We start from the raw sequence: 14203 nt of genomic DNA on the forward strand, positions 1-14203 counted from the left end.
GGTCAAGGGGTGTGGTGCTACTCCTCTACCCTCTTAATGGCTACTAGACTGCTCGTGTAGCTCTCTGGTATTTACTATCTGTAGGTTCTCGTTGCGGATCAGGGGCGGCTGTAAGTGTCATGTCTCTCTGTGTGTCCTATAGTTCAAGATATATTTTAGTATGACAGCTAATGGTAAGGCTCAAATGTTTATTTGTATTTCTCTATTCCTCCTAAAAATACTTATAAATTGCAAGGAAACATCTCCTGAAACTTTTTTTTTAACAGCACGGGGTCACTAACGTCCAACATAAATTCAGCTGGCAGGCTAAAGTAAAATTTTAATCAAAGAATATTATTGCACGGCTGCAGTACAGTACCTAGCTAGTGGCTAAAACTACCAGGATCATAAGGCTTGTAATTATACTCCTGGCATGTATGTAGTTATCAGCTTGGCAAGTGACGCTAGGTTGCTTGGCTCACTTTGGGGATGTGCTTTGCTAATAAATCAATTTGAAATGGCAGTTTTCAAACAAAGGGGCCATAGTGGCTTCAAAGCATTAAAAGCAATAGATGCAATAAATATTACAAACCTCTTTAAGAGTAGATTTAAAAGGGGTGTACATGTGGGTGTGCAAACGTAAAAACTGTCCCCACCAACCAAATTCATTATCATACCTTCTGGCACCGATCAGATTGCTGAAAACCTATGACAGCACAGTGAACTAAGTTTTCCAGATCCAGAGACTGAGCATCTGGAATCAAGGTTAGTGGCTACAAGCAAGCCAGCTAGCTGTACTACTGCCACTAGATGATAAGTTTCAAGCTTTTCCTTGACAAGCTGACCACCAAATAGCAAAATGAAACTGACATAAATATTAAGGTAAAGTACAAACATCCGATAAATCATATTGGAAACCAACCAATTGCTTTATGTAACTTTAAAAAAAAATATGATTGTTCCTCAAAATACTGCTAAATCATATCAATTCAGTACACAGAGAAGATATATTGAGTAATAACCTCCAAACTTTGATGAATGGTCTTACAGGACTAGAAAGGAATAGGGATGGGTATTAGACTCAATTCCAAATGCCCAATCTCAAAGAGAGCATCTAGAAACTTTGTTAACTTCGCTTGCATTGGCTTTCTGGAATCTGATTAACAGGCAGAATATTTCCTAAAATGCAATTGGTTGGTATGGCAGGTTTATTGTTTCACATGGGCATCTGAGAGTGCACACCTCTTCCAATGACTTGAACTTCCCCTTGTTAGTCTGTATTGATCTTCTTACTTAGCACAACTAGCATTTTGATTACTAGGAGTAAGGAGTTCTGCATTCTGTAATATAGCATTACTAAGCCTGTTTCTGGTCAACACTTCACAGTTGCATTCTGCTGACATACTTGTTAAAAGAGGAGGCTGCCGTTGAATGTAAATTATGTCAATTTCAATGTATTTCCTGTTTTCCTGTAAAGCGTTTCTCTGACTGTCTATAAAAAGTGCCATACAACTACAGTGAATTGAACCTAATTGAACATCCATTGTGTTACAAATGTAAATGGGAAAGAATACAGTGACATCTTGGGCTCCATTTTATGGCTGGCGCATGGCATGTTGTGAGCCATTGCACTGGCAAAATGGTATTTTCGTCATGGATTTTGATGCGCCTGAGCCATTTGGTAATTTCCTGACTTGGTGTGACAGTCGTTGGTGGGTCAAGCAGCTATCTGCAATTTTGGTGCAGTTCATTGCAATTTTCTGGTCCATCTGGTCTGCAGTTTATGCCCTCGCCACCTGCTTACTCTGCCCAGATCTATGGCATAGCCCAGCGTAGGGTGGATTGCTAATTTTGGGGCTTTTTTCCATGCAATGCACACATGATCACAGCCTATTCAAAGGCCAAGTTTCTATGGATCATATGCTGTCCAATTTGATATAAATCCCAAAAGGAGGAAAAATGCATACTTTGCATTTCTCGTTCAATGTCTTTTTCCTTTTTAAAATAATTTTACTTCCTGTATTTATTTCTTTTTTTACCATTTAAATTCCTGTATTTATTTCTGCTTTTAATAGTTTATGGCTGTTCTTATACTATGAACTGTGGTCCTGAGGGTACTGTATTCCCTTCTTTTTCTTACACCCATCTTTAATGAGAAGAATGACAATAAGTGCATCATGAACACAAACAATCTTTTCATTTTAATTATGTGTCTGTAATTAAAATGAATGTGTGCACCGTGATGCACCAGGAACAACATTCACATGGATATTTCCCAAAAAGTTCATAAAAGGCTTAACAATTGACTAATTAGACTGGTTACACCTACATATGTATCAGCATCTGGCCTAATATACAAGTGGCTATGATTAAGCGATTTGCGAATTAAAGAGGCTATTTGCAGAGACGGTTCGAGGAAGACTTGACAAATTGCTCAGGAGAAGGATTAGCCTGTTTGGTAAGACTGAAAAAGCTCTGTTATGTTTCTGCGATTTCTTTGACCATACGTGTATTTGGATGACTATTCTTTATTTCAGTTTGTGGGCATTATGGAGTACATAATTACTCACGGCAGGCACAGAAGGTATAAAACCCAGATTTTTAAGCGTTAACATACAGAGAAAGAGTCCCCACAACAGCTGTATGTATCCCATGCAGTGCTGCAGGAGATCTGCGGGATTGTTGCAGCTGACATCGAGGGCAGCACTGCATACTCCCAGTTGCACTCAGTAGTTCTTGCCTTCCTGGCCACTGGTTCATTCCAGCATTCCATTAGTTTGTTGCTGGCGTGAGCCAGAGCACTGTCAGTTTGTTCAAGTCTAGTCCGACATGCCAGTGAGTACATTGCTTTTCCTTCATCATCTGATCACCAGCTAAGAACTAAACAAGAATTTCCATGCAAATGTGGATTTCCCTGTGTTTTGAGTGACACTAATTGCAGACATGTGCAGTTATGTGCTCCTTCTAAGCAACCACTCACCTATATGAATCACAAGGGGGTCCACTTCCTTAACATTCAGGCAATCTATGATCCAAATTATCTGGCGACACAGGAGGAAGGTATCGAGAAGATTGCATCCTGTTCTTTTGTGATGCCTGCAGCTTCGACTATGTACAACACTTGCACGACGTGGGCATACACTTGACACATATACTCTCTCTTGTATACCTAACTAGTTAAGGATAAGGTAACAAACTGATCTCTAACTCAACTTCATTGGTGACTGCTCTAGCTAGCTTGCTCTTATATGGCAAACAAAGGAGCTACGTTGACGAATGCATCAAAAGAGATGCAGAAGTGGCTGCGTTTCTTTTGGACAATCTATTTGCTTATATTTTGTCCCACAAAGTACCATGTTGGTCTGGCATTCGCTCTTATTGCACAAGTTAGCTAGTTAATTATCAATGGCGGAATGTAGCTATTGGGACAGCAACGTGTTATAATACTGTATCTAATCTCACATCAATGCTTCAGTGCTAGTGAGCAATGCAATTGCTACTTCTCTACTTGATTTATTTGTCATCAAAGATTATGAAATGCATCACCTTTTTGGGAGTAAAAAAGGCTAATCACTCTAATTCCTGTAATTATATATCTATTGAAGGCTTATTTCAAAATATTTACTCTCAATGTTAAACAAATGTTAAAACGAGAATCATTTACTAGTTAGAAGTAACTTACGAAACGAAAGTGAAGAAAATTTCATTACATGAAAAGATTTTTTTGCAAAAGCAATATGAAATCAATGTGCGGATGCCAATAGTAGACCACAGAAATTAGCAGTACACCAGGGAATGAAAAGAGGTGATTCGACTGGCTACGAGTGAATTCAGCAGCAACACACCCACTGATAATATATTCATCATAATGCAGCCATAATCCATTTCCAACCTGCGCCACTGGCTTTGAGCTGTGCGTTCCTTGCGTCTAGTGACAACATTTTTAAATATTAGTAGCCATGCCCAGTGTACCCATACTCTGTACTGTTGACTTTGCCCATGTGACCAGTGACGCATTTTTGAGATTCGTTTTTTAAATTTTGGGAGTGATTTGTAACTAGGAATTGTGATTTTTTGTTGCAAGGCAGGATTTACACTGACTCCCTCCCATCCTCCATATAGCAGATGCTAAATAGCCTATTTCTGAAATTCTGTGGTAACATTCCAAACTTCCATTCACTGGTACAACTGTCAGTCAGTTCGAGGAAATTAGCTAGAGAGTCCTAGCTAGAGAATTTGTTTGGAATTAATGACTCTTCATACAAAACATTAATTTTGCTTGTTATCTGAATGAAAAAATGTTTTCAGGGAACTATTAATAGCCAGATATAGCTGTGCATATAAATCACTAGTAAATTAGCTAGTTACCTATGGACAAAATAATATTGTAATACAAGTTAACTATCTTTTACCTCCAAGTAGCTAGCAAATGTTACCAAACATGCAATTTAGATTCAATCACAAGTAAAACTAACTACATTCATTGTTTTTTGGGTAAGACCAAAATAAAATTTTAGATACTGTTTCAACTGTTAAGGTAATTCATTGACCTATAATGTAATTGTTATCATTTTCCAACTTTACACATACTATAGTTGTATTGCACTTATAGCTTGTAAGGGTTCAAAGGGTTCAGTGTTTACTAATTTAATGGAGAGAAATGCATGCTGGGACAGCCTATGTAGTTTTAGCTAGATTCACTGTTAGATAGACTGTTCTTGGGTTCCCATACAAAACGTTACACTGTTGCAGAACCAATCAATGAACCAACATTGGTGTATAAAGCTGTTTATCTAAATAAGCCAAGGTGCAGTAAATGGTTGGAACTACTCTGCATATGCCAACCCTCCTGGAATGGAGTTTCCCACCCTAGTTTTAGTTGTGTACATTATTCACTGAAGTACCATATTTACTGTTCCATCATTGATTCAGTGGCTCCAATTGATTCAGTGGCTCCAATTGGAATCCCTCCAACTCAAGATTGTGAAAGTTTAGGAATAGTAATAGTCCACTCGTTTATTAGCAAAGAAATCCACATAGGAGTGAGAAGTCAGTCAGGCAATTGCTGTATTTTTCATACAGTATGTATTAGTCTGACTCTGAAGAGTGAGTCTATATAGCAATGCACTGTGCCTGATGCAGAAAATCGCATTACTTTTTTCAGACAGTGAACATAATGAGACATGCACTATATGACCAAAAGTATCTGGACAACTCTTGGTCTGGGGCTGTTTTTCATGGTTTGGGCTAGGCCCCTTGGTGCCAGTGAAGGCAAAACTTAATGCTACAGCATACAGTCACATTCTGCAAGATTCTGTGCTTCCCCAACAGTTTGGGGAAGGCCCTTTTCTGTTTCAGCATGACAGTGTCCCCGGGCACACAGCAAGAACCATATAGAAATGGTTTTGTTGAGAACAGTAAGGAAGTACTTGATTGGCCTGCACAGAGCCCTGACCTCAACCCCACCCAACACCTTTGACATCAATTGGAAAGCCAACTGTGAGCCAGGCCTAATTACCCAATCAGTGCCCAACCTCACTAATTCTCTTCTGGCTGAATGGAAGCAAATCCCTGCAGCAATGCTCCAACATCTATTATATAAAGCCTTCCCAGAAGAGTGGAGGTAGCTATAGCAGCAAAGGGTGGACCAACCCCTTATTAATGTCCATAATTTTGTGTGAGATGTTGGATGTCAGGTGTTTACATTCTTTTGGCCATGTAGTGCATACTTGATTGGACGCACTTAGTTTTGTCCAATCCAAAAATAACAAATAAATAAATAAATAAATAGAAATCAGATCCAATTTTCTATCCAGCAGAATACAAGAAGGTAGGCTTAGTCTCCTACCCTTTCTTATGTTTGGAGAGCAAACATATAGTCTTTATACCTCACAAGGAATTAGACAGCATATGATCAGCACAAAAATAGTCTGGTTCATAGTGGCAGAACTTACTGTGGCCTATGGTAGTGAAAGAAAACTTGTTACAGATTGCATTTTCAATTTTCTGTTGGAATTTATTTTAGATATTAATATATAAAGAACTGGAGGTATAAGGAATTGAGTCTATCATAGAAAACATCACTGGCCATGTTCTTTGTGACTGCTGAAAAGCTTACACTGTGACCCTGTAGCAAATCAACTAAGTTTGTATGGGGCAGGTGCTTGTAAAAAAGATTTATTGCACATGGACTTCAAGGACCACTGCCATTGCATACCAAGAAAAAATGACAATGTGGACATTAGTGGTCAGGTGCTAAGCTTATTTGCAGTCTTCCTGATCAATGGTTCTTCACTGAGATGGATGCTAGTGTGGGGGTATTAATATGAATTATTCTGAAATGGTATCCGTGTAGGCGTCTGGCTCTAATGAGGTGTCTGTGTATGTATGGGTGTGGGAGGGGGATGCACAATATAAGCGTAATCATTATTGTATTATTAGTAGTGTTATTTTAATTATTACTTCAAGATTTCAAGTAGCAGTTCACACAAATTCCACTAGACTAGATGTATTTTCAAGTTTGCCATGACACTATCAGTACCAATTCTTTTCGGGCTTTTTTTTCTCCTTTTTAAGTTGGAGTAGCCTACATGCCCGTCTTTTACAGTAGTTATACTGTTGTATTGTCCTTTTAGACTGAATGTGCATGTTGTCCCCAGATTCAATTCTTTCTCATGAGCCATTGAGACAGACCACACATCTGGCTACCAGCTCTGCTCTGTGTTTTTCACTTTTCAAGTGCTGGTATTCAGAGTTGATTGGTTCATCAGTGCAAAATGGCAGCATCTGTGGGTGTGGCTGCTTGGGCTTTGAGAGGGCTGCTTTCTGTCCTATTTTTCCTCTTGTCCTGGCCTGCTCCCCAAGCAGACAATTTTTGCAGTTTTTTTTTTTTTTTTGTGCCTTTAACCTTTACAACATCCCTACATCGCACTTTAAACCCATCCATGCATGGCTTCACAAACCTGGTATATTCTATTTGCCCATCATATGCTTGGGTATTATATTTTTGTTGTTTAGACTTGGTTTAATAAACTATTTTTTAACCTTTGATTTTGTGTGTGGTCTTTCCTTGTTTCAAACAAGAGCCAGGTTGTAACACTACCCTTGTGGTTATGGATAGCTCCTGTTTTTCAGCCTGAATTCAGTCAGCACTTAACGTGACTTACAATTCAAAGCCAATTGTAGTTTTTGCTACAGTTCAGAAATTGCAAGTTCATGAACCTATTAAATGAACATAGCAGACTGTTTGTGAATAAATGCAAAGTAGCACTTGCATTTATTTACAAATGAAGGTTAAGGATTGATTGAATCACACCTGACTCCCTGACTAGGATATATTTTATTGCCCATTTTGTGTTTTAATACAATTATACCAAGTGTAGAAATATAAACCAAATATTTATTTTCAATTCTCAATCGTGATACATTGATTGCTATACCGGGCCTCTTTACAGGACAACAAAATGACCAGCTGCTCAGAAAATAGCTTGTCGATATTATGACGTGGATAAATTACTGTAACAAAGTAAAGCTGGCCAGCCACCCATTTCTGTTCAAAGCAGGATAGCACAAAGTTTCCTACCTACTGGATTTCTAATACAGGGCTGGTGGTCTTGAAAGTCAAATTTTTCCTTTGGTGAGTTTTGGCTTTGTTGGGGAAAATCATTGACTCCCCTCTCATTTTGTTCAGACAGGAACAAAAAAAAATTATCCACCTTTCCTGTATGTTTGTTCACAGCTTCATATAACATCATCATTTTTACTATTTGTCTCATGACTCTCAATTATTGTTCCTGAAGACTCTTAACCTCCCACCAAGTATCAACACACACATTTCTGTGGCTGCATATTCACTTATTAAGTATTTCAGGCTTGTTAAACAAAGCACTTATAAAGAACACCCTATGTAGCTTCCGGTACACAAGCTCCCAAACTGAAACCCTGAAGTAGTACCAAGTGACCCTTAGTAAAATGTGAAAAACACTTTTATATTTTCAGATTTCAGATTGAATAATTGTGCACATTTGCCTGAGACTTTCAGATTTTATGATTTTCATAAACCTGGTAATATCGTCATCATTTTAATTTCATTTTCTAGTTGGTGCTGGATAAAAGTTTTTGACTATTTTATTGAGGTGGGAGTCTTCAACAACAGGGTGGTCATTATAGGGGGCCTCTAGATGAAAAGGCCGATGAACTCCTGCTCTAGCGTGATAAGTACGATAAGTACACTATATGATCAAAAGTATCACATAATGTACATATCACCCCTTGGTCTAGTGCAGTTTTTTCGTGGTTTGGGTGAGGCTCCTTCATTCCAGTGAGGGCAAATTTTTATGATACAGCATGCAATCAAATTCTAGAAGATTCTGTGCTTCCCAAACAGTTTGGGGGAGGCCCTTTTATGTTTTAGCATGAAGATACCCCTGGGCACACAGCAAGGTTCATATAGAAATTGTTTTGTCGAGAACAGTGTGGAAGAACTTGACTGGCCTGCAGTGCCCTGACCTAAACCCCATCCAACACCTTTGGGATCAATTGGAAAGCCAGCTGCGAGCCAGGCCTAATCGCCCAGTGTGGCTCACTCATGTTCTTCTGGCTGAATGGAAGCAAATCCCTGCAGCTATGCTCCAGAATCAAGTATAAGCCTTCCGAGAAGAGTGGAGGTTGTCATAGCAGCAAAGGGTGGCCCAACTCTCTATTCATTTTGAATGTCACGTATCCACATACTTTTGGCCATGTAGTGTATTTATTTTGGGTGGTTTCCATTTAAACTGTGAACACTGACTGTAAGGCTGTATATCTGAATGTGTCTGTCTCTGTTAGTGTGTCTGTTTGGAGATTAAGCTTTGTTGTAATTGGCATTCACATGTGCCTGGAGCTAAGAAACAGATGAGGAAATGAAAGATAAGCCATGTGAACCATAGGGAGCAAGGGCAGGGCCGGTCATACCAAATGTCACATTGTGTATAATGTACACCAAATGCGGAATGAATTGGATTTCCTTCCCCTGTGATAGCTGCTTGTCATTTTCTGAAACAGTCTTGGTGAGGGGGGTAATTAGCTTGATCTATCATATTTTAAAGGAAGTGCGAACAAATATGCCTAATGATCCATGTTACCCACTGTGATTTTTCATTTCCTCCACCTATTCTGTGGGACATATTCGAGGAGCAGAAAGAAAGCGAGAGAGAGAGAGAGAAAAAGAGAGAGAGAGGGAGAAGAAATCTTTAGACACAGCTCTAGCATCTAACTTGAGAGCAGCTTTTAAATTACGTGCGCACATGCCATTCTGTGTACACACACTTTGGGTCTGCTAACAGATTTCAACCTTCCTTTTGTTTGCAGAAAATGAATTTGGAAGAGAAGTGGTGAACCGTTCGCTTTTTGGAGTACTAACAACCACTGGTGTTGCGGGGGGGCCTTGGAGGAATAAAAGGTCTGGACCAAAGAGAAATCGCACCCCAAAAAACTATTTCAGGTATGGGTTACCTCAGTATAGCTCTTCAAAACCCACCTCTCTCTCACACACATACATGCTATGACCTCACAAGATGTTATCACCTGGTCCTTCACACCGGTTGGGAGACTTGCAGTAGTGTTTCTTGGTGATACAGATGATTCATGGCATAAATATCTATTTGCAGTAAAATTTTATAATGCAGTCGCTGTTTCATTGGTTGCATCTTCCTGCCTGTCATGTACAGGAATACTAATTCATGTTTGCAAGCATGGGAGCCACACATAGTAACAGTATAAAAACTTTAAAGTGGCAGGAAGGAAACTACGTAAGCATACGTTCAGTACAGACAGCCAATACTACCATGCATAGGAAAGGCTCTGACACACATGCACACACACAATGATGTATGTGTCAGACCTGGGGAAAATATTTTTTGTATGATTTTTTATTTTTGGTTTTGTGGAAAATTCTCAGTAATCTGCAGGAGTGGTTTCAAATTTTACAAGCATCTTAAGAATACTTATCTGGCCCACATCACATAATATGTATTTGAATCAACATAAATATTTCTCTATTGAAGCAATGTCTTTTGATTCATATTAGACAGTGATTGACAGAAAATTATAATTCTACATCTATTATAAAGTTTTTGAAGGCTTGTACTAGTAGGGTTTTTTTATAATACTTATGTCATATAATATATAATATTGTTCAGATTTGCATTTAATTTCATTCTTAGAATGACATATTCTGCAAACACACAAAATTAATCTCACAGTGTTAGCCTTTGAGTTAAATTTCTATCACATCACAGACCTTGTTTTGCTGACTGCTTTTGGCAATTCCACAGGGCTTCTCTGTTTTCTAAAATCTAAAGAACCATAACCATGACCATCTGCATATTGGCTTATAAATACCACATGTGATTTAGCCCAATATTTGGCCAGAATATACTATTACTCATTAATTCTTTTTTAGCAGGCCCCACCTCACTTTTCCATTTAATAAAAAAATATCCTGCGTGTTGAAACAGTACTGTGTCAGATTCACCTGTTGTTTGCCTGTTTTTCCATGTTGTTCCATGTTTGGATGTTTCTTTGCATACTAGAAGGTCTGCTGAGGCGCATAACAGTCTCTTGCGCTGCAAAACAGCAACAGCCCTATAATGGGAATCACGGCTGCACATGTAACAGCATTCAGATATGTCAGTGAGAACATGAACATCCAGCACAGAAACTGACACCACTTGAAGTGTCAAGAAGAGTGTGGTTAGTATCTTTGCCTGGATGGGCAAGTGGTAAGCTCTTGTGCCATGTGACTGGCAGGGGCTGTGACAGACCTTAGCCTTTTACACAATGATGGACAGATGCTGTGGACGGGTGGCAGGAGGCACAGGTAGAGAAAGGGGCGGAGTACCTAAACAGGCCCCTGTCATTGTGATGAAATATCCCTGTTGGCCATGGCATTTTTCCTATAGACCTTCCTCCAAGCAATGGCAGACCAGATGCATCTGCCCCCCCACAAGCACAAGAGCAAATGGGATGCGTTAGAAAGCACGTTGGTGCAAGATATTTGAAGAGTGCTGGGTTCATTTTGACCCGGCGTATCATTATTGTTCTTTCATGGAGGTCAGTGATGAGCAGCTGCCATCCAGTGACCCATTCTCTTTGCTTAGCTCCACTCATCTCTATCAAGACTGATACTCAACATCATGGACCTGTTTGGTTGCAGTGGTCATTGTAGTTTCATCCCAGTCAACCCATTCTGAACTTCACTTCACTTCACAGTCTTCACTTGAGGACACGTTCTTGAAGACACCAAGGTTCAGGCATAAACATCACATTCTTATGAGGAATCAGAGCAAATCCTAACTGCAAGCTGTCAATTTGGATGTAAACCATTCAACTTTGAAGAAGCCATAGACACAAGTATTTGTCAGGATGCAGGAAAGTATTTCTCAGGAACGTCACATGCTGTACAAAACACTTTGCCTGATGGCAGTGCCCAGTGCTTCTCGCAGTCACAGACAGCATTCAGTCTGTGTCGCGTCCATGTACAAGGGGGGAAAAAATGCAACTGGGCCAGAGTCTTGAACATGTGACAAGTTCAGCCGAGGACAAGCTTGTGATCCATCCTTCATTTGCCAGCCAACGCATTTCACGCTAATCGCTCACCCCAGTAGCCACGGCTCACTCCGCCAAAAACCCATTTCAGATCATGAGCAGGTTTTTTCCTTTTATCTCTCATTTCTGAGACAGCCCAATTTATATTCCGGCAGGTTTACAAAAAAAAAAAAACCCAAATAAAAAATGAAAAAAAAAAATGAAAAAAAAGCACTTTGTTCAAGGGAGGCTGTTATCGAGTCTTGGTTTGCCATTAGAAACGGCACCTGACAGTCATCTGAATAGGACTTAATGAGGCTGCAATGGCAACACGCAAGGCCCGTTCCCATTAGAGACAACTCCGCTGCTTCGCTGTTTGCAGCAGTGAGCCCCGCTTTGCTGCAGCAGCTGACGCTGTGACCTAATTTCAGCTCCCTAAATTAGTGATAGATACGCGATTCCGCAAGCGAGGCCAGCATCATCAGAAGGCTTCTGAGCACCCATACAATCTAGCTGCTTTGTTTTTTTATATAGAGACCCAGAATTTTCAAGACCAATCCAGAGAAGCTGTACTTGCTGTATATATTGTTATGTCTGATGTTTGCCATGTTTTTTTTTATTTTTTATATTATATTACGTTAAATGGTTACTTTTCTTGAATTTAGATTTTTCTACTTCTGGTGAAGATATTTTCATATCTTTACTGCAGGTTCTGCTGGTTTAGCTGTTTTATTGCTGGCTTTCAGTTTAAGATAAACAATTAAACTTTTGGGGATTTTGTGCTTAGAATCATTCGCCTTGTTGCAACCCCATTGCGATAAAGACCTTGTTTTCTGTGAACTGTCCACTTGATTCAGTGTGAGATCACTCTTGCATCATAAATAGCAAGAAAAAGAGGCTATTATGAAATTGTACTTTTCTTAACAAGCAATAGGGAAGCTTCCTCTCGGGTTAGGTTTAATTAACTGAATTATTCATGAAACCCCCCTACTCTGTCCATTCCTTTTCTTCTCCCCAGTTCAGCCAGCTCCACATGAGACTGCCTCACACGCATCGCATCAGAACACGGGTACAGTCACCGTGCATACAGATATACATCAGCCGCAGCGGTAATGGTGGGGAGGGGGAAAAAAAAAAAAAACATGTGAAGTCTGGTGTCGACGTGGCTTTGCACCCCGGGGAAAATCCAGCAAGGCACAGGAAGATGAAAAGGCTGAAGATGTTGTTCTGATTTCGGCTCCTGTGCTGAGCTCCATGGCTTGGGCCCGCGCTTAGCGCCGCTGCGAAGCTAAAACGACGTCGCCACTCAGAACGCCTCGCTCGCGCTTTTGTTTCTCATGACTGCAGAAGCTGTTCTGCTGATTACCCCATGAACAGCCAGGCTAAATATTACACACTAGCCTAGGTTATCTGCGCATTAGTGATGATTAATTGATGCAATCAAAACAAAATGATAAACCCGGTTAGGTTATACACCGCTCCAGCAGGTTCACTGTTCTTTTTCCAAATTTATTTATTTAGCATTTGATTTAGCATAGCACTTGTCTAAAAATACATCTCCAGTGTCGGATTTTGTGATGATAATACCAGGACATGTATCTAAACTTGTTTATGAGATGCTGTGCTACTCTTTTGGTTCCAAGATACACACTGTTAAAAATTGAGATAAAAATGCCATTCCTGGCACAAATGTTTTAGTTTCCTGGAACTGCGGGTTAAACAAAATGATAAAGCAGTAATTGATTGACAGATTCAATAATCAATCAGTTGAATAGTATTTGTATACGGTTCTAAATAAAACAATGTGCATATATGCATATACAGTAATCTTCCTCATACAAAAATCGGTTCAACTGCAAATTTTTATTCAGATTTATTTTCCAAAACAAACACAAAATCTTTGAACGCTAATTCGTTGTAGCACATTATGACACATCATTCCTGCAAAAATGAATATTAATATTATATCTTCCCTTCCTACCTCATATTCCTTAAAATTCTGGGATATTGGAATTTCTTTTCTGTGACTTAATATTTTTATTATGAAAGTGAGAATCAGATTGAGTAACATTGAAGGTTGGCTAGTACTCTTTCTTAACTCTCTCTTGATTTATGTAGGGTCCCTGCAACTGAAATGCCCCTTCACTGTCCCTGCAACTGAAACGCCCCTTCACTGTCCCTGCAACTGAAATCCCCCTCCACTGTCCCTGCAACTGAAATCCCCCTTCACTGTCCCTGCAACTGAAATCCCCATTAACCATTCCACTGGTGTGCGTTCGGGCCCATGGGCTTTTTTCCTTCGCTTCTGAAGAGAAAACAGCCTTAAGAAGAGTAATAACTATGATGCAGGAATGTATATTCATATTCACAGTCATGCATCCATGCCTGCAATTCTGTACTTAAAATAAGGGCTAAGGAAAATGTGGTCCTCGTTCTCTGTCAGAACACTCCGCAATTATTCTGAATGGACCAAACAAAAGAAAAAAAGGGAGCATACGGAAAATGGACATACTGTCACAGCATGCTGCAGGTACCTAGCCTCTTTATTATGCAGCAGGCTTACTGTCCATCTCCTGCATCGTCCCACGCCTCTGTTTTCACTTTGGCGCCAAATGTCGCCGTCTGAAGCAGGCATCAGGAGGGAGGCATGCCACCGCTG

General features: G+C 39.8%; 1 protein-coding gene across 15 annotated transcripts in view; it reads left to right on the forward strand.

Moving 5' to 3' along the window:
* The first annotated feature begins 9330 nt into the window (after positions 1-9330).
* The window catches only part of myt1lb (myelin transcription factor 1-like, b), a 94849-nt gene continuing 89976 nt past the window's right edge, over positions 9331-14203 (forward strand). For all 15 annotated transcript variants that reach the window (XR_004764923.1, XR_004764925.1, XR_004764926.1 and 12 more), the window contains exon 1: positions 9331-9460. The gene's annotated coding sequence lies outside the window, so the exon portion shown is untranslated. The remainder of the gene's footprint in view (positions 9461-14203) is intronic.

This window comes from Anguilla anguilla, chromosome 1 (genome assembly GCF_013347855.1).
Source record: "Anguilla anguilla isolate fAngAng1 chromosome 1, fAngAng1.pri, whole genome shotgun sequence".
NCBI lineage: Eukaryota > Metazoa > Chordata > Actinopteri > Anguilliformes > Anguillidae > Anguilla > Anguilla anguilla.